Source organism: Haliaeetus albicilla, chromosome 6, assembly GCF_947461875.1.
Source record: "Haliaeetus albicilla chromosome 6, bHalAlb1.1, whole genome shotgun sequence".
Taxonomy (NCBI): domain Eukaryota; kingdom Metazoa; phylum Chordata; class Aves; order Accipitriformes; family Accipitridae; genus Haliaeetus; species Haliaeetus albicilla.
This window is the reverse complement of record NC_091488.1, coordinates 11471618-11497677: the sequence shown is the minus strand read 5'-3', so window position 1 is coordinate 11497677 and position 26060 is coordinate 11471618. Positions and strand designations below refer to the sequence as shown.

The following is a 26060-nucleotide window of genomic DNA, read 5'->3' as shown; positions in this document are numbered from 1 at the left end:
GCGTGCCAGGAGCCATGGCGCATAGCTCAGCTTTGCTTCAAATTGCTCAGCCGGGGGGAAGGCACAAGAGGTTGGGATGGATGGCTTGTTTTGACTAGTTTCTCCCTCGCTTTGTCACACCTCTTTTCCCAGAGGTATGATGCAAACCCAACAAGAGCTGGCAGTCTTGGGCAAGGCCGTGGCTCCCCGCACCCCGCAGATGTTGTGCACATCTGCATCGGAGCCTTCGCTTCTGGGTCCCGGCTGGCTCCCCGGGCTGCAGCGAGAGGCTTATGGGCTGCCTGCGAGGTGGGGGATGCGGTTTGCTCATCCCCAGCCTACATAATTTTTCTGTCTCGGAGAGTAACTGGGGAGCTGCGAGTCAGGCAAAATGTACCTGCCTATATTCAGGGGTGTGTGTCCTATCTTTAGCACTTCAACAATTAGCACTTTAAAAGCTCTGCTGCAAGAAATATTCCCATGTCAAATTCTGCATGAGGAAAAAAGTTCTTTTTCGTATGCAAAAGTTTCTCGTGGATTGGAAATTGTGGTACCCAGTAATTCCAATTTTGAATCCATAGTAATTTCAATCATGATTTAAGGCATAGTTGGATGTTCACTGATTTATATAATCAATCAAGTTTTTTTTTGTCCTTCATCTTTTTTCTCTTTTCATTTGGATAATTTGATTATTATTGCATTAAAACAGAATTAATGCAAAATATTGCATTCAAATTGGTCATTTTGCAATCATATATAGTTTTACACTACTTCATACTTCTTTCTTGCAAACAGAATCTATATATACTTACTAAAATAATTACCTACTTCAACATACTTTTATCCAAATACTTAATTTTTGCATTCTTAAGGTACTGAGTGATGTATCAGTAAAAAAGAAAATTAATTTGATACTTGTCCTGGTTTTGGCTGGGATAGAGTTAATTTTCTTCCTAGTAGCTGGTATAGTGCTGTTTTGGGTTCAGGATGAGAAGAAAGTTGATAACACACTGATGTTTTCAGTTGTTGCTAAGTAGTGTTTAGACTAAGTCAAGAATTTTTCAGCTTCTCATGCCCAGCCAGCAAGAAGGCTGGAGGGGCACAAGAAGTTGGGAGGGGACACAGCCAGGGCAGATGACCCAAAGTGGCCAACGGGGTATTCCATACCATGGGATGTCATGCCCAGTATATAAACTGGGGCGAGTGGGGCTGGGAGGGATTGCCACTCGGGAACTAACTGGGTGTCAGTTGGCAGGTGGTGAGCAATTGTATTGTGCATCACTTGTTTTGTATATTCCAATTCTTTTGTTATTATTATTGTCATCTTACTATTGTTATTATTATCATTATTACTTTCTTCCTTTCTGTTCTATTAAATTGTTCTTATCTCAACTCATGAGTGTTACTTTTTTTTTTCCCCGATTCTCTCCCCCATCCCACTGTGGGGGGGGTGAAGTGAGTGAGTGGCTGCGTGCTGCTTAGTTGCTGGCTGGGGTTAAACCACAACAATACTAACTTGTGCCAAGCGCTTTTGATAAAGAATGGAACTCATTAAAAAATGTGGGAAGTCAATATTTCATGTTTGTGATTTATTTGCTGTAGAACCTTCACTGGTACCTGTCTGCATTTAAATTATTAAACAAAGGAAAGACTACCCGCTCTTTTCCCTGAACTTAAAAACCTCAGAAGGTATTTCGCAGATGTTCTAATTGCTCAAGTAATTGGACTTCTTCACATTTTATGAATTTGCCAAGAGTTTATTCTTATTATTATTTTCTTCTCCTTCAAATCTCCACTGAAATTCATTAGTGCACATAGTAGACAACCGTCTATCACAAGTCTTCAGGCTGGTCTGGACTGACGTCTTGCACAGCTTGCTGCGCTTTGGTCTGTTTGCTAAGGTGTCCACGTCCATCAGTTACTGTCCCATCTCATCAGCCTGAGGGTGGCTTTGGTCTGCGGTGAGCCTGTCACGCAGGGTTCACATTGCCTGCATGTCCCTCAAGGATCCAGCCAGCACCAGCCGGACCCAGCACTGCCGGTCCCATCCCAGGGACTGTCTCCAGTTTTCCACTTCCAAGCACCCATTCAAGGCTGGTAGCTGTCGTGTGGTAATGAGGGGCTGGAGTTAATTCCTGTCTCCTGTCTCTCCCCGCATCTGCGTTTGGCACAGGTGAGTGTCTAGCAGGGCCCAGTGGCACCAGCCACTGCACTTCACGCTGCAGTGTGGGAATCCCACAGGTTCTGGTGGGAAGCCCCGTGATTATCCAAACCTGCAAAAGGTCTGTGAGTGGGGAGGCTCCTGATGCTGTGCTGCCTGCAGAAACACTTACGAGCTGTGTCTCATCCCCCAAAACCAAGAAAGAAGCAGCAGCTTTTTGATACTCCAATGCAGCACAGCATTGCTGAATCCCAGGCACCGCACAAGGCTTCTGTGTCTTTAGTGATGATTGATTTGGTCCCATCATCCTGGAGAACATGTGAAATAGTAAGTCTGTGTGTAGCCTCCCGTGATGATTTAGGAAGCTCAGTTTCCCCTCAGTGGTCTTCAGTGAGACTGAAGCAGAAGGATTCATGTGTGGGACAGTGAACTTTGTCACGCAGCTTCTCACTAGTATCTTTTCCCTTCTTCAAGTGATAGTTTGATGAATCCTGACTTATAAATAGGGCTATACAAAAAAGGTCTCTGTTCTTAGACCGTGTGCCTTGTGGGTGTGTTAGAGAAGATAAGCATCCTTTGCTTCTTGCAGTGCCTTTACTGGCCTCTCCTGGCAAATGTCAAATGCCATGTCAATTCTACAACTTCCAGCTCCCCTTCTGGAGCACTAATACGCAGAGATCTTCTGGAAGATCTGCAAATATCCACTTATCCTTTTGATTAGATTCACTCTGTAATGTAGAGCTATTTCCCGGGATGGTTTCAGGTGGCCTCATGTTCTCTTCTGCCTGTCCCCTTTCTCTCCTAGTGATTCACACGCTGTTACTAGCGAACTCAACTCTTAGCCATTATGCTACTCTACTCAAAACCTCTTGCCTATATGTTGCTTTGGATTTGTTTGGTTTGAGCTCTGAAATGTTAACTATGTCTTTACCACCAGATTATCTATAGCAAGTATATTAGGAAGTAGTTATCTAGATATCTTATTTTTCCTGTCTCACCAAGGACGTTTAGTAGTTCCCCAAACTCAGCCTCTGGTTTACAACGGGAAGTGCTTCTTCCATGAATCCTTTAATTACTGACTTATATATGATTTCACAGAGGTATAAGTCTTACCATGAAGTCAGTTATAGTTCCTGCACTTGGATTAATGGATACACTATTTCTAACCAGAAAAGTTTTGCATGGGGAGCACTTTCTAATCTAGACTCCAGATTATCAGTCCCACGCTTATTTTGCTATAATGATCTCTTCATTCTGAGTATATATTTGAAGCAAGCACAATGATAACAGGCTTTTGCATCCCCAATCTCCCTACTGAAACTTGTGAAGCACCTGTTGTCCATTTTCTTTGCAGCAGATTATCTTACTTGGGCATTTGATTACTGTGCATTACACTTAACCAGCACTTCATGAATCCCTGGTTCTTTCAAAAATGGGGGCAGGGTTCATCTAACAGCAGAGACGGTCTGCTTCATATGATGATCCACTTGGATCTGCCTCAGAGACTCCCTATCAGTAATTGCTGGTTTTCTATTCTGACACAAATGAATCCAAACATTTCTTCCCAACTGCAGATATGCTAAAGCGCTGCTGCTGACACCGAATCTGCCGTACCTTACTCTCATTTCCATTTCTGGCAAATCCAGCCAGTAACATGACTGTAAAGCTGGCATTTCTCAGAACTTGTGGTTCATGAATGTAGATTTTGAAGCAATGATACATCAGCCATGGGATTTCTAAGGCTGTGTGAATTATAAATACCTTTCACTCTCTTGGAGGGGAGGGAGGGGGATGTCCACCAGCTCCTTTCTCTTCTCTCCTTAGCTTCAGAAATGTGGCAATTACATTGAAATCTGCAATAAAAAATGGTGTGTACTCTAAACCACACAACATTTCACCAGTATTATGTAAACCAGAGCATCAGTAACAGATGTACAGACCAAACAGATACTGTGACATTCGATTTTCATCTTGGTGATGGAGAATGGAGAAATTACTCATGTGGAAAGATTAACACATACAGAAAGACTACAAAACCCATACAAATAAGCCTGTCTAATGGAAATGTTGCCACACCCTTGCATACTAGTTCCCACCTGGGTTTGGGGGCTTATCTAATACCTTTAGCCTATGACATTAATTGATGGCACAGATAGGGTCTGGTTTTCCTCTGGGGTACCTTGTTGTTATGCCAGTCTGACTCTGCTAGCATCATCAAACCCCACCTGGGAAACAAAGGTGTTAGGTCCATAGATCAAGGATTGTATATGATGATGACAGATAATATTGGACAATCTTCTCTGGCTTCATTCATAGATTAATAAATCAATGGAGATTTATTTTATGATACATACAGCAGTACCACTAAATCCTTGTCCTTTTAAAATCATGTTTATTGAGTTTCAGGCTGGCAAAGCCATGGATTACTCCAGAAAAGCATTTTGAAGGGTATCAAAACCATAGTGGGAAAGCATATTCCCTTCCATGTAACAGCAGCTTGCTGAACTGCAAATGCTTCCAAAACCAGGAAAAAGCAACTTCTTCCACACAGAGGTAGGAAATCAAGTTTTTATCTATATTAGGGATTTGGCACATTGCAGCCTTTTATCTTTTTGTGTTTTACATGTTTATACATAACAGGGCAGCCTGCCAGCAGCTCCGGCCAAAACCAGCAGCAACGGCTTAGCTCCGAGTGGGTAGGCTTTTGCTGGAGCAGTGCATGAAATAGGTATGTTGGTTTGTCAACATTCAATTATAAGTATGGAGGTACTGCCTACGGTGCTGGCTGCCATTAAAACATAACAAAACTGAACGGTGGGCTAATGCCACTAGAGCTAGAAAGCAAGGTACTGTGGTTGATGGAGAAGCTCTCCTAATGCAGCCCTGAAGCTGAGGAATCTCATTTGCATTCACATTTTGGCCCCCATCCACCATTCTGGCAATGCAAAGGAAAATCAATTGACTAAGCTTCCAAAATTGCTTTAAAGACTCAAATAACGTTAAATCCATTTCCTACGTCTATGGTAATTATCAGAAAATTCAGAATTAAGAATCCCCAGTGAACTCAGCTCTGCCTCCTTGATCCTATGCATTCTATAGATCAGCTGGACCAGTCTCTTTCACACTTGCTCTGGGAACCATGCATGATTCTTAAGCTGTCAGAAGGTGGTTGATGGAACAAGGCACCAAAACTCAGTGTCAGACATACATGCATCTTTCCATGCATGTACGCAAGAAAATAAGCAAGTTCATGAAAGGAAACCTAGTAAAGAGATACTTAAAGCTGAACCTAAGGCTTTCTCTTTGTACATGAAAACCAGTGTGGGTGCATTGCAAGATCCTTTAATTTTATCTGAGGTGGTTATGTAGCCCTTGGACCAGATAAAAGAGCACTGGGCTAAGTGATCTCCAGGGTCCCTTCCAGACCCACGCTTCTGCAGCCACACAACACAGCATGTGTTCGATTCACTTCACCTAACACTCAACTTCTACAGTACAGATGTTTTCACTGAGCTGGACTCCCTGCGTTATCAGCGGGAAACAGGCCTTGCTAGGAGAACAAGCCTCGCTCGGGCTTTTGAGGTTGAAAAGCTACTGCTGAGAAAGGGGTTAAATATATACTGCTAAGAGGGGTTAAATCAAAGTAGTGTTTATGCAGCATTTCCTCAGATTCAGTTATGTATAAGACTGCAATGCTGCTTTCCTTTTAGAGAAAAACTCCCGCTAACGTTAATGGGTACTTCTTCCTTAATAAGATGTACAAGATACAGCCCTTAGATGACAGGGAAAAATATGCAATTTCAGTATAAGTCAAGAGTGTTTCGTTCAGGTCCAAGTGCGTTGTGAGAAGAACAGAACTAAATTCACCTCAGGGCACCCAAAGATAACAAATGCAATTTCAAGAGAAAGTATAGGGATCTGTAGTTACAGCAAAATGCGTATTGTGTATTTGTATTGTGTGAGGTTTTGTTCTTTGTTGAGCAGCATGACCTATTTCCCAGCATCATGTGATTTTTGTATTGGAAGACTCTTCTGTAAAGAAGTAGAATTAATTTTCCAGTGGAAAAGATACAAATCTGATTTTCCATAATTCTGCCCAATAAAGTAGTATAATGCTGCATTTCTTTTTATTTGTATTTATTGAAACTTCATAACCCTTTTGAAAGATAGGGATGTGTAAAGCATATGCACATACTTATCTGTTGCTGGCAGTATGTAGATTCATTAAGTTTTTCTTCAAAAATGTACAAGTCATCAGGAAAATCCAAATTAAATTACACTTGGATTTAATATGATTTAAAGTCCACCTCCCACCGCAATGGCAGTTAAGCACTTAGGCATCTAAAGTGCAGGAAGGGAATTTAAGCTGCCTTCCATACCTCCCAGCTCACAGTGGTGCCCAAGTTTTCTGCTTAAATTTTGCTTAGCTGCCTGAAGTTTCTTCAACTCTGCACATGGAGATGAAAATCTGGGGATGTCAGCTCTGGCTAAAATGACCTGGCGTTCCTAAAGGAGGAATTCCTGTGTCCCAGTCTCATAAGCAACCCTGTCTATCAGACTTTCTCAGTTCATTCCTAATGGAGACCAACACTAGAACTGAGACAAGAGGGAAAAAAAAAAATCAAGCTGTAATGGAGACATCTGGAAGGGAACTGTTTATACAAACTCAACAGCTTTTGAAAAGCTGGCCCCTTAAAGTATGCACTGTTAGGCACTCTAAATCAGCAGTCCCTTCTGAAATGCCTGCTATATATGTATTTTTAGCATGTGGCTTCTTTATTTCTAGTCATATTTCTTCTAACATACTGGAAGTATTCATAATCATGGTGATAGGACTTTTTTTTAATGCTCATATAACCCCAAAATGACCAAATGAAAGCAGACTACACTTTCCCACAGGAAAAAAAAAGTTTTATGCATTAAGAAATTTCAGATCTCACAGTAATTAATTTTCAGGTAATTGTTGGGAAGCTGTGTTCATAGTACAGATTTCTGTTCATTTGTTAATATCAACAGCACAATACCACTGATAACACAACAAAGCAGAGAATACTGTAGTAATGATTATAAAGGCGATGTTGAACATTTGGTAAGCTAAGCGGATATTCAGTTAGGTTGGATTTAAAGTATTAACCTCTTCAGGAGATGAATTCTGGCTTTCTGTATCTTTTGTATCACATGCACATTAATGCATTGTGTTGGCATGTGGTTTTGATTAAGACCCCAAATTAATTACAGCTTAAATTTCGGATAGGATGTGTCAACACTAGAAAATAACAGTGTTGTGGCTATGATGTCATGCTTTCACTTATGTGACCGATGCTGCATATCTGCGCTTGCCAGAGCGCCCCCGAATTTTCAAGTACAGATGAGACCCAATTCAGCGTCAGCTTCAAGTCTCCTTGACCTTTCAGCAGCTGATGTATAGTGGCTCGTGCAGTACCTGCTGTACAAAACTACAAATGGTTGCCTGCCTTCTGCTCACTCCAGAAGTTGATCAGGGCTTCACTGCAAGCTGCCTTCAGACCCAGGTGTTGAACATGATTCAGACACACCTCAGTATTGAAAACTAACACGGAAATGTCCTCCAGTAATTTCTAACTAATGGTTTGAGAAACCAGAATGAGATTTGGGCAGGGGGAGCTATAGCAGGTGCAATGGGTACAGAAGGGATACATTTCAAAAACTAAGAGAGTCTCTTCAGGTGGAGAGAAAATCTGCTTTTCCTAATTATATTCACACTTTCAGAAAAATTGACAAGTGAAGATCAATGTAAGAGACTTTCTTCCCAGCAGACCCTGCAGACCTGTTGGGGTGATCTGAAACAACTGCTTTCCTGATGCTCTCAAGTAGATTGCAACTACTTTGTTGTGGTGATGTGAAATCTTGCTTCATGCACATAGTAAACATTGCTTCTGTGGAAGAGGTCATTTTAAGCCTGGGGATGATAATGGATAAATATCAGGACAGTTGCTCTCAGTTTCACTCAGAGGTAATGGTCAGCCCTTCACAGAGCTCTCTTACCAGCTGAGACAGAGAAGATGCTATTTGCCAGTAAGATGTCAGAACACAGCTAAGCGGGAAGGTGGAAATTAATTTCTTGGCAAACTTCATAGGTTCTACCTTTTGGGATTTTTTTTTTTTCATGCTGTTTCAGTTTTATTCCCAAACTTTAAATGTATTTTCTTTTTTTCTCTTTTTCTTCTTTACCTGTCTCATGCTAAAATACCCCATGAATGCACCATCCTTTCAGATTTTAGTTTTGATCATTTGATTGTTATATGCACAACACTCTCACTGGACACTATAAGCACATAAGCACTGCAAAGTAGGACTGCCAGTATATTAAAAAAATAGGGAATTATTTACACTTTGCTGTAGTTAAAATTTGAGTAGACCAGGAACGCGTCAGGTAAGCTTAACTGTCTTCCTGACAATCTGAAAAGTCTTCTGACTGAAGAAATTATGTCATGCTCTGTTTCTGCAATCAAACTGTCATAAGCTACTTCTATTAGATCATTGCCTTGAATGAGCAACTTCTTATTTGGCAACAGACTTGTGAGGTATACTAGAAGTTCACACAGATAAAAAATGGAAGCTGTACTCTATGTGCATCATTGTGCAAACCCAGAAGTTGCAGAAAAATAAGCTGCAAATACCTGTGTACTACCAGTGTGGAAAATGAAGACGAACAGGAGGCTCAGTGCTGGGACCCTTAGAGAAATGCTAAATTGCCTTTGTCCTGTCTCAGTTCTGAGCTATGCGAGGGACTGAAATCACCTGCAATGTTCTCCAGGAAGCCACAGAGGCTGCTGTAATTTATGGCAGCCTGCTATAAAGCTACACCAGCATAGGAGATTGGCCAAAGATTTTGTGATTGGCCAAGCCAGTGTGGGCTGAGCAGCATTAGATAAGGCTGATCAGAACTGCCAGTAAGAGGCTGTGCTGGAGGAGATGATAGAAGAAAAAGCAGCATACGCACCTGACCTAAGGGCAGAATCTCTGCCTCGTACTAGAACTCATGTACAACTGGAAACCAGTAGTGAGTTCTGCAATGATAGTAAAAGCAAAGCTATTAAGGGATTTAATGGCACTTCAAGTAAACACAGAACATAAATATCTAGCTATTACTTGTGTGTACTTTTCTAAAGTAGGTCGAGTTCTGATGTTCTGAATGTCACATACCGCAGGTGAAAGAGAGGAACATTTGGAACCTAAATAACTGTTCAAACCACTTTTTTTAACAGGTCTCCCGTAACTGCTGAGGGTAGTATTTGCTTTACTGTGATGATCCAGAGAGCACTGTGACCACTGTCTTTCCATGTTACTGCCTAACATTAGTCTCCTCAAAATCCACGTTCTGGAACCAAACAGAAGGAACTGACTTTCAGAGGTAACGAGCATACGCAATCTCGAACAAAAAGCTTTGAGAACTGCAAGCACTCACCATTTTGAAAAGTAAACCGAATTATTTAGTGGCATCAGTAAGGTGTTTGAAGGATAACACTAGATACTGGCATTTGAAAATGCCGTTACAATTTAGAAGTTTTTTCTTATAAAAGATTTGTAACTCCCAAGCTTTGACACTTTGTCACAGTGCACCCAAGAAAGGAGAGGAAGACCTCCCTACCCCTACTCATTATCGTCCAGAAAAGCCTCATCGAGTTGAATTTCTCTGGCCAGGACAAACGCAGCTGCTGCAGCCCCCGCACGCAGTCCTGTCACACCCTGAGGAGAACGAGTAAGATTCCAAACAAAAACGTTATCTTTCAAGACTTATTCTGAAAAAAGGACCGAACTTGTACTCCCTTTGGTACGTTCTGACCTGCTCCTTTATGGTACATGGAGGAACACAAAGCTATTGCCAGTCTGTGGCGTTACATTTGTTCGAAATCGAATAACCGAGGTGAGATCCTGCTCCTTCCACGAAAAGCTTCCACCAAACCCAGCCCTTGGCAGCGTGTACGACTGACACTGCATCTGGAGCGTCACCCCTACAGCCGAGAGCCCCCGCTTCACCGCTTTTTTTCCTCATTCGGACCCGGGACTGTATGTTTATTTATCAATAGCGTTACGCAGCGGTCTCCTGCGCTACTGAGAATTCCCGTTATTGATTCCTCACGGTGCCATCTTCGCGTTTCTTGCACACAGATCCCCAGACCCTGCGTAGGTACACCGGGAGCTCCACTTACACCCCCGCGGGAGGCCGCCCGCCCGCTCCCAGCCCCGAGGGGCGGCAGCCCCGGGCTCCGGCCGGCTCCGGGCCGGGGGAGGCCAGGCCCGCGGGCGGGAGAGGCCCCCGCACCTCCCTGCCGCGGCGGTGGTGGGACGCGCTGCCGGCCAGGCGGGAGGACACGGACCGCTCTCCCTCAGGGCAGCCGGCGGGAAATCGAGCCACGGCTCTGGTGAGCGACCGCGCCCGAGCGAGGCGGCTCCCCCCTCCTCACGGGAGGGGCCGGGGGCAGGCGCCGCCGCTCCCTGAGGCGGGGGAGCGGTGGGGACGCCGCACTGCCCGCCCCGGGGCCGACCGACGGCCCCACACCCGCCAGCGGGGTCCGCCGGCTCCCCCCGCTCCCCGCCTCCGCCGGCAGCGGTCTCGGGAGGAGCGGGGCCGCGGCGAGGGGCGCCTCGGGCGGGAGCGGCGGCGCCCCCTGGCGGCCGCTCGGCGGTGGGGGGCGCAGGCGGCGGCCGGGCTCGGGGCGGGGGCGGGGGACGACGGCGGCGGCTCCGCCGTATCGCGTCCCGCCGCGGTGCGCTGCGGTGCGGCGAGGGCGGTCGGCGGGGGTCCCGCCGCGCTGGCCGGGGCGGGGCGGGGCCGGGTGAGAGGAGCGGCGGCGGGCACTGCCGCCCCCGCTATCTGACCCGACCTTCCCCCTCTCCTCCTCCTCCTCCTCCTCCTCCTCCTCCCTCAGCGGCCCGGGAGGAACTGAACCATCGCTGCACAGGAAGTAGCGGCTGCGGGGAGCAGCGGCGGCGACAGCTGGGGTTGCCGCACTCAATGAGCGAGGCTCCCGCAGCCGCCGCCGCCCGCCCCGCTCGCCCCTTCCCCGCCTCCCGAGGAGGGCAGCGGCGCCGAGCCAGCCCGCCGCCGCCGCCGCCGGGGGGGCACCGCGGACAGCAGCAGGCGGAGGCGGGCAAGGCCGCCCGCCCCGGGGCTGGAGGCTGAGGCGGGCAGAGGCAGCTCCGGTTCTTCCCGAGGAGGAGGCGGCGGCGGCGGGGACTGCAGGTTGGTGCTGCTCCGCCGTGCCGGGCTGCGGGGCGGGGAGGGGGGGGGGGGGGAAAGGCGGGCGGCGGACCCTGCCCGCACCGCGCCGTGCCGGCCCCTCCGCGGCCGGGGCAGCGCCCCCCGCCTCGCCGCCCCCTCACGCTGCCGGCTCCGGCGGGCGCCCCTCTGGGCAGGCCCCTGCGCGCCCGCCCCCCCGCTGCGGCGGCGACAAGAGGAGCCGCGCCGGGCCCGGCTCGGTCCGGCGGCCGCGGTGCCGGTGCCGCCGGCAGGCGCAGCCCTTTGTGCGCCGGAGAGCGGGGGTGGGGGGGGCGGCCGGGCCCGGCGGAGGAGGAGGAGGGTACCCGGGTCGTGGAGGGGGGGGGGGGGGGGGATGTCGGCGGGGCGGGGAAGGGCACAATGGTCCCGCCGGCGCGGTCGGGCCCCGGGTGAAATTCATCCTTCCCCCGCCGGGTGAGATGGACGCCCTCCCCTCCCGGGGGGTGCGGAGTGAAGGAGGCGCAGGCTGGCGGCTCGCTGCCGGGAGGATGGCAGCGGGGCTCTCCGCCGAGCGTGAGGGGAAGGTGGGAGGAAGGATGGTGGGAAAAAGTGGTTTCAAACAAACAAACAAACAAAAAAACAGACGGAAAGCCCCTCTGCGAAGAGCCAGGCTGTACCTGGGTGCACGGCTGGCGAGTGCAAAATGGAGAAGAGCAAACCCTATTGATCTGAGAGCGGCGACCAAATAGGATGCTGTTGTGCCTGGATTCTGTTCAGATGATGCTGATGGATTTAATAAGCTGCTAAGCTAATGTGTAGGCATCTAAATCAATAAGCGCATTGATTATCCCCTTATGGCTTTTAATACACTGTATTCTAAGGGAACTTTTGTCTTGAGACTGAGTGTTACCTATTTGATGCCACACTTGCACGTTCTTCCCCTCCAATATTTTTTCTTCTTTGACTCTTCATCTCCCCTCCTTGATTAGGCAGAGAGCAGGTGTGGAACCAGAAAGGAAAGTGGCAGAGTTTGCAGTAATCTTGCTGCTCCTTCTTCAAAGCAGTAATAATGTCATTAGCTCATCATGTTATCAAACTCATTAATTTCAAGTCCAAAATAAACTTCATGGCCTTTCTTCCTCTCCCGCCCGAAGGGAAATAGGCTAGAGTCCAAGATGGCATGTTTGCCATCAGTGAATTGCTGATACATACAAGCAAGTTTGGGAGTAAAGTGGTAAGCGCTCCGCTTGTCTTGGCAGTGTTTCTTTTGCGGTGACGCTCTTCGCTTGAGGCTCTTTGCTTGAACTGCAGGTCGTTTGGGTGAAGTTCAACATAATCACAGATAGGTATTTGTATTTTTTTTTTTCAAGTTTGGTTCTACAAGCAGTAAAACCCGTATGGTTTCCATTCATTTATTTCAAGACTGCAGCTGTACATGAGATGATGGAGTTAAATGGAGTTGTTGTTGTAACCTGCAGTGAACTTGCTTTGCTGCGGTGAGCGCTGGGCTGTTACAGAGCTCCTCGTGCTGTGAACAGTTCTGGCCTGTGGATTTTAAACATAAATGTTCTGGTCTTATGGTCTTTCCTGTAACTTTCACAGGAGCCCCTTGGCTTTTGGTTCCCTTCTGTGTAGTCTAGTCTTCTTCCCCTTCACATCTATTGTTACTGAACCTTTGTGATTGGAATTATGTGTATTACATTAAGTACCTTTTTTCAACCTTTTTTTAAGGGCAGTCTTATGTACTCTAGAAAATTTCATTAATCTCTTTTCCTCGTAATTCCCACCTTCGCCTCTCCACCCTTATACACGCACTTAATTGGGGAAGGCAGGATAGAGAACAGTTGGTCTCCAGATATAGCTTGAATTCAACAAGCACCGGAAAAATGCCTGACCAGATTGTCCCTGCTGAGCACGATTAAAATGGCAGGTCCACTTATCAAAACTTTGTACTTCACTGTAACAATACATTGCAGATAGCTCATTTGAGGGTGTGCGTGTTGTACCTGACAAGGGCTGAAATCAGAATGGGCTTTAGTTGAGGTGATGTTGGACAGAAATAAGGATGCTATTTCCTCTTCCCTGTGTGATTTCTTTTATCTCTGAAGAGGTGCATTAACAAACAGGACAAAATTCCACTTACAATTGCAGGGAACTCTACTAGCACAAAGTGTATGTTCTTTTCCCTGCCAGAGCCAAAACTTTCTGCTCTCTGTTAATCTTCTTACAAAATGGAACAATTGCATAGTCCCGTGCTAGCTTTGTTGGTTTTTTTTCCTTTCTGCTTCTTTTGCAGAAAGATGCATTGTTTTCAAATCCTAAATGGTGTTTTGTTTACTTACAAAACTCTTAAGGAATAATTGGATTTGAAGCTTACATTTTGTGGGGAACCAGTGTGAATAAAGTATTGCTGTTAAGTGTAATGAGTTCATCTATACTAAATTTATGATCGTCATAAATTATGGTAGGCTGCTTCTATGCTTTATGCAAATACAAAAAACCCCAAGAAAGGTTGCATTCAGTCTTGCTCCTTTGGCTTATGAGAACATAATTCTTGATAGGAATGGCCAAGATACTGACAAAGAAATGTAATTATCATCTGTAATGGCTAAAAATGTCCTGTTCTTTCAGTGGGTTTTTTTAGTGTTAATACTGAGTGTTGGTGCATGCATATTAGTCTGCTTATAGTCAGTGCCTGAGCAAAGAACAGGTGACTAGGCAATCGGTATGTTGAGTGTTACAAGATAAAGAACAAAAGAAATGACAAAAAGCAAAGGGAACCCAACATTTCATTATATATCTCAGACTGTTCCACTGTACCTTCTGGTGCTGAGCCCCTAGTAGTAAGGATTCTTTGTCTACGCTTGTATTTCAGGCTAATACCAAGGAACTTTTGCTTGTGGGTAGCTCTTAATAAGTAATTGATACCATCCTTTTAAGTAAAACTAAAAGGAAGGGAATAGAGAGGCATTGGAAGGCATTATCCAAATTTCTTGTTTACTTATGATATTAACCAATATAAAATCAGAAAAAGAAACACTAATCCCAAGGCCTGTGCTGCATGCTTGATGAAGATACTCTTAAGTGTGCTATATGAAAATCAATTTGCCATCTGATGCATGATCATGTCAAGATTCCAGGAGTGAGTTAGCACCTAAATTGGGGACTGATTATCGCTAGGACACAAGCACTTAGAGGTAAAATCAGGGTAATCTAGGAAGTGTTTAATTTGTTGGTGCACAAAACCAATAATCTCTGTTTCCGGTTTTGGTTTATTAATTGCAGCAGTCCAAATTTCAAATGGTTAAAAAGGAAGCAAACCCTTGCTTATGTATTTTTTTGATGCTCCTAAAATCAGTGGATATCTATGATTTACCTGTAAAATTTCCTTGTGCCTCCAAGTCCAGACATGTTTAGGAGTGTGTAAGACATGAGAGTGATGAGAAGCTGGGCACCTACAGCCGTTATACACAAAGTCATAGCAGAAATGAAAGAAATGCTTGTCTGTTCTGTAAAGACCAATCTACGAGTGCTACCTTTGGGTCCGGCCTTTCACAACAGCACCTCCTTCTGCTCTGTCTTTATCTGGAGCTGCCTAACCATGCATGGGATAGACGGCGTAACTGTGCGGTTTGGTAGACGGGACATTCATCTCGGGAAGCAGGAGGCTTGGGTTCTTGTCCTTCTCCAGATGAGTATTCAGTGTTGTAAAAAGGAACCAAAAGCCACAGGGACTCTCTTTCTGTCTGTAAACCTATGCAAACCCCAAACAGTTTTAGGAGAGTGTGGTGGCTGGCTGTGCCAGGGCACCCTGATGAGCTACCAAGGGAGTACTCCACTTATGATACCTTCCAGGGAAAAGGCAAGGAAAGCTGGATCGAAATGATGTACGGTTCAGACTACGCGAGAATGCTGCCCATTAGACGGATGGGCAAAGGAGACGATGGGTCTTGCCTTTCTGTTTCATGCCTGTGTTTTATGAGGGGTCGGTGTAGTCTTGGCACCCTGAACTTTCCCCTAAAGTTGTTGATCTCTCTGTGACATAAACCTGGGATTGATGGTACATCTCCTTGTTTCGTGCTATTGGTAAATCAACCCTGCTGCTCATGTTGCTTTTTTTGTCTCCCCCTCCCCACCCCTTTGCTATTCTCAGGCATGCAACTTCCTTCATGTATTTTGTAGGGAGAGCAGGCACATAATTTTGGGCCGCCGCTTCTCCTGGGAATCGGGGAGCTTGGGAGATAGGCTCTGTGAGGCTTGCTCCTGCAATGCTGCATTTTTTTGTGCACCCATAGGTGCCAGTTCCTTGGTAGAATGCTAGGATGAAATAAAGAGAAGAAACTTTCTGTGGGATCTTGGATGGGGAATGAAAGCCGTTGTACTGACTAGTCCTAATACTGTTGTTTATCTTGCAGTAGTATCAATAATGTGGTGTTTCCTTTCCAAACAAAATATATGTCTATGTTGCAAAGAGTTTAAAGATCCTTTGAAGCTTTGGGTAGTGGAAATGGTAGTTCTTTCAGCCAGATTGGTCTTCACCCTGGGTACAACCTTGTTGCCTAATTGTGATTACTGCTGTAGTTTGAGATTGCTCAGAAAAAAGAAAATGCTTATCCTTGAAGTAGGTGTTGAGCTCCCTGTGCTTTAGGACAATGAAAGGGCATATAGATTCCTTACACATTTGGAGTGAAATGGTCAAAATTTTCCTTTCACTCGGATCCACCTCTTCCTGTATGGTAGAACATTTAGAATCCCAACACCTCCTGTGTATTTGCGTATTCATGGCAAAAAAAACCCCTCCCTATTTAAAACCTTCACAATGTTTCTGCATCAGTGTTAAGAGCTCTTTAATGGTTAGGCGTAAGTGGTATGACATTGGCCTCTTTCTGTGTGTAGCATCTCTTCTCCAGGCAGGCAGACTTTCTCATTTGCTGTAAAGGAAATGGGATTTCAGTGAAATTTTTAGTTGCTCCCCCCGCCCCCTGTTGTTGTTCTCATGCATTAGCATTGCTTAGGTAATTATAGTGTGCTTGTTAGGAGCCCTGACAGCCTAAACTGAGTTCTTTGTCAAAAATGCAATGTTTCCCTTAATTAAGAGAGACTAGAAACAGCACCTGAATCTATTAATTAAATAGTCAAAGTTGATATCTATTTAGGATGTATTAACAAGCAAACCAAAATACATTTCTGACTGAAGTGTTGCCCAGAGTAAATGAGCTTCTGTGAGGCTTTTTTGTGGAGAAAAATAATCTATTGGTGCTGCAACCGTCACACATACACGGTCGTGCAAAATTCATGTGAGATCTTTCCAAATTCTATGGTACTCAGAACAATAGCCACTATTTCTTCTTCAAAGCTCTTCAGAGATGTTAAATAATCCTTGTGACAACCCTATGAAGTGAGTATTGTAGTAATTTTTTATGGATGGCAAAACAATTAATTGGCATTGTCTCCAGCTGTACTGCAAAAGTGGGATTTTCAAAGTGCTCGCGGTTTGGCCCACTGCTAAAACTTGTGGTTGTGTGAGCAAGGGGTGGGTGAGCACATCTTTCTGCCTCTTCTTCTGGCTGTAGCTGTGTGGATGAAAAAATTTTGCAGATGCAGTGGTTGTCAGCATGCAGGTGCGTACGTGAGGCTGGACCTACACATCCTCATAAAGGATGAATTTAGCTTGTTCTAAATTATTCTGCCCATGTTGCTGGCATCACTTCTTGGAGGAGAGATGTGCAGAGCTGTTGGCTGTGCTGGTGTCTGTAAAGTTTGTCCATGTGTGAAAGTTGGGTCGCTCAGACTGACTTCAGAGCACAAGTTTGCTCGTTTTTGGGTTGAGGTCCTGGTCGGACTCTCCCTGCTGCGCTCTTGCCAGGCTTGGGCTTGCTCAGGGTTACGAGTTGCCTGGAGGTTGGGCTCCTAACTCCCTTTGATCCCAAAAGGCTGCAGACCCAGCTGTTTCCTCTGCTACGTGAACACTGGCAGTATCTGCAATCTGAAGGAGGTCTGGATGACCAGGACATAAGTTCCTGTTTGGGTCAGACCAGTGTTGCGGCTTTTCTGCGCAGCCTGGCTTTGGTTGCTGAGAGATGTGTGTCTCCTCTTCTCCTCCACCAGCTCTGCCTCCTGCCCTTCCCCAGGAGTTATAAATGCCACAGCAGATGGCTTGGGGAAGCAGTGCCTGTAATTACCGTGGCAAGATTTGCCTAAGCTTGACTCTCTACAAAGAACGCTTTTTTCCCCCTGGAGATTCGAAGTTGTCGGTACTTCAAATGCAGATTTGGTCTTTGCAGGGGAGCACGATGATGGAAATGTGTGCATTATGTGCTGGTTCAAAAACAGCCTGTCTTTCCTGTTAACATAATTCATATGATGGTTTAGTGTTACCGGTTTTCAGTCTTTGCTCACTGGGTCAGCTTTCAGGTTCCTGGTAGTGATATAGGCTAGACTGCTTATGGACCCAAATTTTGATAACAGCTGACACACCGTTAAATAACACAGCTATAATCAGTTTATTTGATAAAGGTAGGTTTTTAAACCCATTAACCTGACGGGTGGCCTTTCATCAGGTTTCAGTGTGAATGTTGTTCCTCTTCCCAGCCGAGCAGAGATGCACGGCTACATGGTTGACGTGGGTATCTTTAATGCCTAATGCAAGTGTTCATCTCCCAGTAACAGTTGTGATTGATTGATCCAACGTTATGCTGCACAGTGTGTGCTTTTTTGTGGGCCCTCTTGCTCCAAATGCCTTCCTGCAGTCTTGGGTTCCCTACCAGCATGTCTGAGCTGAACTTCTCTTGCATCCATCTGGTACCTATGGCCCTTGGGTTGTTAACCATATAGCCAGCCTCTGCTTTGAGTTGTGAGGGCTGAAACCAGGGGAAAAGAAAGGTTTTCATTTCTCGAGGTAGTGAAGATGCTGTGACCCAAACCACCCAGGCCCGCAAAGCAGTGTTGTTTTTCTTCTGGTGGTCACGGCAGAGGGTGATGCCTCTGATTCCTCACGCAGCTTCCTGCGGTTGCTCATGGTTCAGAGGGTTGGAGCCCCTCTCTAACTAGGTAGCATGAGGCTCTTGTCTCTATTTCAAGGATATTTTTTTTTTTTTTTAAGTTCACTTTGCCTGTAAAGTACCTCTGGCTAAAACCATAAACAGCAGTGGGAATTTGGTCAAGATTCCAGATCCTTAGTGATCCCCCCCTCCCCCCCCCATTGCCAGTGAAATATCCTCAGTCACTGGGATCACAAGATTGAGGTGGCTCTTGGTATTTTGTGTTTTGAGGTTTTTATCTTGTCTTTTACTTTCCTGACCAACCCATGGCAGGGGGACTGTTCCATGCCTTTTAGCAGTCTCTGCTCCTAACTAACTCTTCTGAAACTCGTGTTTTTCATGTTGAATTTGTGTGTGGTATCGCTCTTATCTGTGGAGAGAACTACTTGAAAATAGATGGCTTTCATATATAGCTAGCACTGCAGCAAGGATGTTTACATGATCTCTCTTAAGAATTGAGATGGCTTGATCTGAAATATGATGTACTTTGAGTAATTCAGTTTGCTTTTTGCTGTCTCAAGTTGAATTGGTTTTGACGGTGGAAACTGAACTGGCTAGCTTTACTCCCCAGTTGCATTTTTCCCCAACGTCTTTCTGTGATGGTATGAGACCTATCGCTGCCAAACGCTGCTGGATTCCCTTCAAGGTTTCCTGCCCAAATACTCGCCAGAAAGCACTCAACGAGCCCCCTCCCTCTGCCCACTCTGAAAGGACTGAGTTTGCATTCATTTCCTAACAACCTTACAGCAGCGTGTCTGAAGCTGAACTCCGAAGGCAGCGGCTCTACTTCTACCTTGGCTGCAAATCGGTAGACGCTGGGAGGTTAGGCAGCAGCAGGGTCGCAATACGCTTGCCCTGGTCCTCTGCTCTTCTTCATCTGCTGCCAGGGACATGTCGTGAGATGGGGTGAGCCTTGGCTCCGATCTGGTACAGACGTGATTGTTTGCTGCCTGGGTCCTGCGCAGCCCTAGAAGAGGCATTCAGCCTTGCATTTGAAATGAAAACTTTGGTAAAAAATGGCATTGCTTTAGCTTGCTTGTTGCAGCTGTAGCTGTGAATTGAGGACCATAATTTAAAGGTTTTTGGAGCGTAGTGTTAGAATGAAGATGTGTCCGTTAAATGTGTATGTATGCTTATGCTATTAGACGTATACTGCTAGCAAGCTCTCCTGGGTGCAGCTGTGCCTGTACCAAAGCCCTCTCGATGGTACTTTTCTTTTTTAAAGTTATAAGCTTTTTCTAGCAACTTACCAATAAGATAATAAGCTTTACTGGCTGAAAAGTTTCATTTTAGTCTGTGTACTATAGGTTTTTTATGGTATACTCCAGTACACTGCTGGAGTAGTATATTGTCTTTTCAGTAGCAATATCATGCTGGAGAAAGAGAGCTGACTGAAATAGTGGTGTTATTAAAGGGAATTTTACGTAGTAGCTTGGAAAGCAGGCTTTGTAGCTTTCCAGGTTCCAGGTATCATTAGCTTTACTGGAAAAAAACAAGTTGCCTTGTTTTGCTGTTTACCTGATGAACTGGCATTCCCAGCATCATCTTGGTTATATTTCACAGTAAAAACCAGATAGACAGTGTTCATCATCACTGAAATAACAGGACCTGCTATATGCAACCCACTATGAGCTTTACCTCATTCCGGTAATGTGCCTGTACCTTTCTCTACAGTAAAAGAAAGTAGTATAATCCTTTTCTTTCTTTCTCTTGCATTTTTTTTTCCTGTCAATTTTTTTATGTCCTAAACCTTAAATATTTTCTACAAATGCAGTGAACTCAGTGTATGTCAAGCATCCACATGGTAGGTCTGGCTTGAATGTTGAACGTTTGGTTTTCTTTCAAGGCATTCTGCGCTAATTCTTCCAACACCAATTCAAAAGCTGCCTTGGTGGATCCCAAAGGAAGCTGTGAACTACCAGGAAGGGTTATCTATGGATAACTTGGCTTGCTGGGCCTGAGAAAGGCAGAGGATGTGTTTTTGCATGAGGGAAGCAGGCAGAAGCTTTACCACACTTGGTGTTGCATTTGAAATTAGCACTGGTTGCTCTTCACACTGCTGTTGCAAAGGAAGGCACATCCATTGAGGGTTTATAATGGCAGAGTGAAAACTTATTTTTCAGTGAAGGAACATCCAAAAAGCATGTTTCAGACTGGTTTCAGATTGGTTTAAGGAGCATTTCCTTAGTTGATTTATTAAAATGAAACTTCGCCTAGATGGCTTTTTTAATTGAATATTTAAGCAAGTTGAAAGCAGGAATTTTACTGTCTCTCTTTAATTTGTGCTGATACGTGGTTTAGCATAATTATTTTTTAACGTCCTTTTTAAAAGTGTGGTGCCCTCATCCTCTTGATCCTCCTTCTTCAAGGAAAAGTGGATTTAATTTGTTTGGAGAGAAATGTCTGCTGTATCGCTGCTCTGTGACAAGGAGATGTGTGGGAGGGGTGGGCTGGCTGAAAAAATTGCTGGCTTTTAAAGTGATGGGCTCAGGCCAAAAAGCTTTAAGAATGGTCTGAAGGGTACTGTGGCGTTTGTAAGCTCCCTTTCTGAACCTCATGAATTCAGTTCTAAATGTGAACCTTGCAGCATTACACAGATGCTTTGGTTTTACCAGGTGACCTAAAATAACCAAGTTACAGCTTGCTTCCCCCCGCCCCTCCCCGCTCCTCCAGCAAGCCTGTCCTTTTCTTGTTGATCGGCATTGACCTTCCTGAGAACTGGGTCCCTAAAGAGGGAATGGAGCCATATTCTTGTGTGTTCAGGTTTCTGCCTGATCCAGCGTGGGGAGTAGTGGAATAGCGGAATACTCCTGGGTGGGAGCATTTTGTCACAGGGCAGATAAAACTGGCTGCTTGCCTCCTATCTAATTGGCTCCTTGCTCCTCCCCAGTGCAATAGGAGTATCAACACTGAAAAAAGGTTGGCAGCATCTTTTCTAGTGGGATTGCAGTTTAGTCTGGAAGGGAGGAGTCTTGTTTGCTGGTACTCTTAATCCCTCTCTTTGAATAAGATCAACGACAACAGGCTCAGTTTTTGGTGATATTGCGTACATTCATTTGTGCCTCTACTTACGTTGAAGTCTCTTCTTTAATGCTATTCTTTAACACAGCTAGGTTGGCAAAACATCTAAGGGGAAGGAAAACCTTAGGCTTGCCTGTATTCCTACCAAATACCTGTTTTGATAATAACCCAAAATGTAGTGCTTCCACTTAGCAGTGTGCAAACTTGAATGTGAGTCAGTCTTAGGTGGTTGCCAAAAAAACCCAGCAGCTAACCCCAAACGCTTCCCTTCTCTCTGACCCCAAAACAAAAAAGCACGCATAGTAGATGGGGTTGCTTACACGCTCCTGCAAAATGGTTCTACTTGGCATGAGCTGGACTATGGCATGCAACTGAAGGCGTCACCTTTTAAGAAACACCTTTTCCTGCAGACAAGGCTGTAAGAAAAATTGAGTGAAAAAATTCACAGGGATGTCTAGAAAACACTACCAAAAGGAAGGTTTACAGAATGAAGGTTGTTCTACGTAGAGAACAGCTGAAAGCCTGCTGCAAGAGGAGAAAGGAGTGAACTGCTCTCCGTGCCCGCTGTAGAGAGGACAAGAAGTTATGGATTTAAGATGCAGAAGGGAGAGCTGGAAAGCCTTGGAAAAAGCTTTCTGCTGCCAAATGGGAGTTGTGAAATCTCTGTTGCTGGAAAGAACTCAAAAAGAAAAGATCCTGGCAGATGCCTGTGGGAAGGGTTGGGGTTTGGTGCTCCTGCACTGGGGACCAGAGTGCTGGGTCCCTGGTGGGAAATGCACCCTTATGAGATGTGGGCAAGGGGCAGAGAGGAGCCAAAGAACCTAAGTTCTGGCTGTCCCTGCTCATCCCTTCTGTTGCTGTGCAAAAAATGTGTGGGAAGGGGGGTGGGGGGCAAGAAATTGTGGTCATGAGGAAGAAGAGAAGTTGAAGGTGATGGAGAAACTTAGCTGACAAAGGTTGGGAACAGCTGGGTTAGGTGACCTCTTGGAATCCCCTTCAGCTACACACACTGCAATTTTATTTTGGTAGAGACTCACGCTCCAAGCCTGCTCCGCTCTAGGAGCCTAGAGTGCTGTGAAATCCAGCACAGGGCAACGCTGATCGATCTGTGCCTCAGACTGAATGACCCCAGGAAGGATATTGGTATTTTTGCTTTTCTGACAAGGGGTCCTTCTAATTAGTGGCTGTTTCATAGCTTCCTCTTTAAGTGTGTGAAACAACTCACTTGTGGTCCATATGTGTTCCATGCAGAAGGTGGAGCAAAGCCTTGAAGTTGTTGACCTTGGAGATCAGCCTCAAAACTGGAGCCTGAACCCAGCTACCGGAAAGACTGTGGTGCCCGTTTCCTTTTGTTTGCTATGTTTTTCAGCCATTTGGCTCTCAGTGAATTTCTGTGGCACAGAATTAATTCCTGACAACCAGCCAAAGTACCTTAGAGTTGCTCTGGCCAGAAGCGGTAACTACCAGCAATGCGTGGAGGGCACTAAACAAAAGCTGTGAAAGGCTGGGTAAACCTCTTTCAGAAGCTAGCCGGTATGTGCCCGCAGAATTTAAATGCAAGCACTGGTTCTCTCTACAACAGAGTACCGCTTGCCTTTTTGGTATTACAGCCATTGCACGAAGCTGGTGGGTGCTAAAGTAGTTTTGCAGAGTGATAAGCAATGAATTAAAATCTGAGTCAAGTTCCTGGCTCCCTGTACTGGCGAACGCTTCACTAGCAAGTATTAGAGACGAAGTACCAGAAAATTTATGGACTGTGATGGTCTGTCACTCTGTATGAACAGAAAAGAAATACCATCCAGCCTCCTGAAATGCTTTCTTTTATGCGTGGTGTGCCTAAAATTGTTTGGCAGGACATATGGTCTTTGTGTGTTGGTAAAACACAGGCGATCTAAGATGCTCCACACAAGGAACTTCTTGTTCTTTGAGTTCTTTTCCCCAGGAATTTCCAGTGCCTAACCTCGGCAGTGCTGAGCTGTCGTCGACTGTCTCTGAACAACTCATCAAAGTGTGTGTATATCTTTAATATAAATGAGACACAATTTGCCTCCTTATGACCACAAGGAACTTCAATCTTCCTGTCGCTGACAATGGAGCGTGTGCTTAGGTAGGAGAGACAGAACTAAGATAAATTGAGCCTCTATTGAATGACTCAATAGCTATTGGGGGAATTTGTAATGCACTGCTTTTTAAAACGCCGTATGATTTTATGAGAGGGGAGCCCTGCTGTGTTTCTGCCTTAATTCCAGAACAATGTTAAAATGGGATTCTGTACATAGAAAGCATTTTGGATGTTACTGTTTGATAAATGGACCCAGTATCTTTGAAGACTCCTGTCTTTTGCAGATAACGTACTACTTGGAGTTCACAAATCTGGTGTGATCTGATGGAATTACACCTATGAGAGAGGGTATAAACAGCAGAAAGCCACTACTTGCACTTTGCAATACATGTTTGCTCTGGCTAGCCAGTGAGTCTTCATTATCTATGTGCTTCTAAACCTGAGAATAATTATTACACAAATTAAAAACCCACTGCACTGATACAGGCCCTCTCTGCAGGGGTGTCTGTCTGACAGCAGCTGTGTTTAACAAGTTCTGGTGGCACCAAGCACATACAACTTCGTTACAAAGTGGGGATTTTTTTCCCCGCTGAATTTTTTTGCTTGAAGCTTTAGCTTGCAGATGTTCTCTAGAAGAGGGTGTATCTGCTCAGACACGTGAATTTGTGCATCTCCAACTTATCTTGATCTCTTGGTGTAATTTTCTCTTGTTCACCTCCTCCTCTTCCTCGTTTCATCCCACTTACTGCGGGTTTTGTCAGGGCTCTTTTTTAAGCATTTGAGTCAGTTGCCAAATTACAGTAACGAGCAGGTAAGTTTAATGCTGCGTTGCATGATAGATGAAGTAATGGTACTAGCAACGCTTAATCTTTGTGTATTTCATTTTTGTACTTCCAGAGTAATTAGATCAGGTTTTCTTCATTGGACCTCTAACCATTTTTCTTCTATACTAGATGTATGGGAGGGGAAGGAGGGAGGACCATGAAGGGAGTGAAAAGAGCTTTTAACTGTTCCTGGGTTTTCTTGGATTCACATTTACGTAAGCGTGTCTGCCTTGGGTGGGGGCTGCGGTTCTTCTCTCCTGAGTCCATCATGTAGGTAGCCAGCAGACCTGAACATAACAGGTCCACGTTTGGGTAGATGCTGCCATTATTTCAGCTATGAACTAAGCCAGCAGGTTTTTTGAAGGGATCTGGGTTGAAACAGAGGAGGGTGTGGGGGGAGATGCTGAGGGGGCTGTGCAGGTTCATCTGTTCAACCCATCGCTTTCTGGGACTCCCCATTGCCTGCTTTGCTCCAAATTCGTACAGAGCATCTCTCCTGGCCTCGCTTACTGCTTCCCGGGATCTGACTTTCACATCTTGAGTTTGCTATTTGTCAGATTTCTTTATTTCCTCCACCATGAACTGTTGGGGTTGTTTCTGCTGCTTCCTCCCCCCTGTACTGTGCCGAGGCACTTTCCACTGCTTTGTCAGAGGGCGAGAGGCTAGGACTGCTCTCTGGAGGGCTCTCGCAGGCATTTAAGAGCTGCTGCACATTTTTTAGGATGGCAATGTCTCTTCTTTTTCTCAGGAGTCCCAGTTCCCTGCTTCAGGTCTGGATGCAGTCCTAATTTATGGAGAGATCCTATCTTAAGACTTGCTCAGATGTTAACTTAGCACAGACAGCTTTGCAGTTCTAGCCATGGAAGTGATAGTTTCCGCGCGTGGAGGGAGCTGTGCAAGCTCGCTGAAGACCCTGGTTATATGGGCTAGTTCTTGACTCTTAACAGTTGTTTGATGAGAAGTTATTTTGGGAAGAAGAATGTAATCGGATCAAAAATCAAACTTCAGCCAAGGCTGACTTATTGCGTATGGGTATGTTTTGGTTGCTGGGCATTGCTCACAATTGAAGTTGGAAGAACTGAAGTGTTCAAACTGATTTTTACGAGTGGCCTTTCCTGTTGGCAATGTGTGGCTTTCCCAACGTGGCTTCATTTCAGATTCCTGAACACTAATTTTTGTTTTGTATTAAATGTACTTTTGACTGTCTAGCAGAAATGCTTTGCTGAAAGTAATAAAGCCCAAAGGGGAACGAAACCATTTCCTTTTGGCTTAGTGTTTTTTCTATAGATCATCTGTGGCTGTGTCTTGTTTTGGCCTATTTAATTCCTAGTATGAATTTGAAATTTAAAGTCCTGCCAGTGAGCAGAGTAAACTTAATAAAACACTTGGGTAATATAAGGCAGAGTACTTGGAGTCCTAAGTCATGCTAATGTCACCTTTGTTCATGGTATCATGGTGCTTCCCACCAGTGATTGCAGTGGCCTTGGAGAACAGGGTAGCAGCTCTGTGCAGGTAGAAAATGCTTTCCCAAAGTGTGCATATCAGGTAGTTAATGTCTATAGTTAATGTCTTTGATGCCTAAAACCCGGGGTTTTGACTCCATAATGTATACTCTTCCATATGGGAGCCTGATTTTGCTCTTTTCTTAATAAAAAGAGAAGAAACCATCATGATCTCTCATAAAGCGGTAGTGGGAAAGTGTTGTAAATCACTTGACGTATTTTGAAAGCCTGGTGCTTTCATGCTGCTGTCTTCTATTGGCCTTCTCCAC

General features: G+C 45.2%; 1 protein-coding gene across 4 annotated transcripts in view; it reads left to right on the top strand.

Moving 5' to 3' along the window:
- The first annotated feature begins 10916 nt into the window (after window positions 1-10916).
- AGPAT3 (1-acylglycerol-3-phosphate O-acyltransferase 3) overlaps window positions 10917-26060 on the top strand; it is a 97867-nt gene continuing 82723 nt past the window's right edge. For all 4 annotated transcript variants that reach the window (XM_069785014.1, XM_069785017.1, XM_069785016.1 and 1 more), the window contains exon 1: window positions 10917-11366. The gene's annotated coding sequence lies outside the window, so the exon portion shown is untranslated. The remainder of the gene's footprint in view (window positions 11367-26060) is intronic.